This window comes from Symsagittifera roscoffensis, chromosome 3 (assembly GCF_963678635.1).
Source record: "Symsagittifera roscoffensis chromosome 3, txSymRosc1.1, whole genome shotgun sequence".
NCBI classification, from domain to species: domain Eukaryota; kingdom Metazoa; phylum Xenacoelomorpha; order Acoela; family Convolutidae; genus Symsagittifera; species Symsagittifera roscoffensis.
This window is the reverse complement of record NC_087064.1, coordinates 50,047,899-50,050,031: the sequence shown is the minus strand read 5'-3', so window position 1 is coordinate 50,050,031 and position 2,133 is coordinate 50,047,899. Positions and strand designations below refer to the sequence as shown.

Here is a 2,133-nt window from a genome sequence, read left to right as displayed (position 1 = left end):
TTTGAAATGTCATTTCACCTGAGATCATTTTTAGTAAGTTATGGGGTTAGAAGTTTGCCATTTTGACCAACTTGGGACAATTAACTCGCAATATATTTTGCGCTATTAACCCGTAAGCTATCATCCGTCTTAGAAATCGTTCCAAATTGGTTGAAGGAAAGCTTATTTGCCATAATTGATTTGTTACTAGGAGCGAACTTTATCACTTTGTACTTTATATGGGGTGTGTGGGGATGATTTTCGTAAAAAATCTCAAAAATCTCAAAAAAAAGCATTTTAATTTATTACATTTAGTTTTTTCATGTTACTAATGACCCGTGGACCATAAAAGGCAGTCGTAACATTCAGGGCTTCGCCCTGATACGAGCAGTCTTGTTGTGCTTGTTTCTGATAGTTGATTTCATATTCATACTTGCTGATTCAATGAGACAAAAATTGAACGTTCATTCCTTTCAAGTTCAAAAATTGAACTTTCGTAACTGTCAAGTTCAAAATTGAACGTTCATTCCTTTTGAAGTTCAAAAACGTTAGTTCCTTTAAATCAAACTTGAAAAAGATTTGTAATACATTTAGCATATATAATAGTTTTAAGGGGGAGCGCGCTCCACAAAATGCCCAAAAGCGGATATTTTTGCGTGTTTTTGACTGCGACGCAACACTTTTTGTAAGCAAAAATAGGTTTTATTGGTTTTTCTATTGAGCTCAGAAAATTAGTCGACCTAAACAAAATGACAAAACTTTCAAAACATCTATGAAAGTTCGCCTTCTGAAAGACATTCTTGCTCACGAGACTGCGTATTACCTACTTAGAAAAAATAAACACACACGCCTCTTAAATTAAAATCTCAGCAAAGTTTGTCAGATCAATGAATTTTATAACTAGTAGCAATATTTTGATCAGCCCTTGTTAACTCTAATAGCACGTCTCTAAATTCCACGGACTTCCCATACATCCTTCAGGAAACGCATTTCCACGAAGCTTTCTTCGCCACTTCGAACCCATTTGACCTCATTAAATGCTCATCGGATACAATATGCACTTTTCCAATTTTTCCAGGTTAGATTCATCCAAAACTTGAATGAAAACTCAGCATAACGCCGCTGGTGCCCAAACAAATTTCAGCTAATTTACGAAATTGAAAATTGAATAATAGTTTGAACAATGTTTTTAAGCTCATTTTCTATTTCCATAACTAAACCTAAATTTTCAACTCGACAATGAAAACCAGTTATACTCCCCTATTTTTAAGCAAAAAACATCAATTGCACTTGGGGGAAAAGACATTTCCACAAGCAGAAAGTCTAAATTGAATGAAAACGATTTTAGGGGGTAATATTTGCAAGATGGACGAGGGCGGACCCATTTACAAACTTAAATGTGGATCAAACACGCCCTTGTGTCTTTATGGGGTGGCCAACTTCTTCTCAAACAAACAGACAACTCCTGGCCATCAATGCAACGATGGCAGCTACTTTGCACGACTCACTTCAGACCGCAGACTGTGGATTTCAACCACCATCTTGCAGAACTTTAGCGATAACTGAATACCTTCAACAAAACAGCTGATTTTTTCTCATATTCGAAATTTGTATCGATCTGGAATTATTATCAAAAGTATTTGGCGATATGTAAGTTTGTTTCAGTCTAGCACTTGAATGATGTTCAAAAAAATTTAATCAAATTTAAAGTAAGGTGTGTCAAAAGAAAGTATCTTTGACAATTTTTTCAAATTTTTGAAGCTGTACATTACGAGGCCAAACTGTGCACTGGATAGGAGCACAATTTTGTGTCTGTAAGTTCCTGGATTCCAGAGACAAGTCTTTAAACATGTTACAATTTTGTAGGACGATCAAAGAGAAGGAAAGAACAAAAGAAGAACAAAGGGAGCGTCCTTGTAGTGGAATCCGCTTACAATGCACAAAATGCACAGTTTGGCCTCGTAAGGTAACTGTTTTTACCCAAAAGTCAACTTTCAGATGTTGTCGATAATAACACTTGAATAGATGATCATGAAATATATTCTACTTTGTTTGAGGAAAGAAAGCAATAAAATTTTTTTAAAACAAGACCCATATTGGTTAGGAAAGAACATGATTCAAGGATTTGATACAGACTCAATTATTTTGTTCGCC

General features: G+C 35.2%; 1 long non-coding RNA gene across 1 annotated transcript; it reads left to right on the top strand.

Moving 5' to 3' along the window:
* The first annotated feature begins 449 nt into the window (after window positions 1-449).
* LOC134842634 (uncharacterized) lies at window positions 450-1,914 on the top strand. The gene is made up of 3 exons (XR_010162519.1): window positions 450-526; window positions 921-1,057; window positions 1,328-1,914. It is a non-coding gene; the product is annotated as an uncharacterized LOC134842634 (long non-coding RNA).
* Window positions 1,915-2,133: the final 219 nt, after the last annotated feature.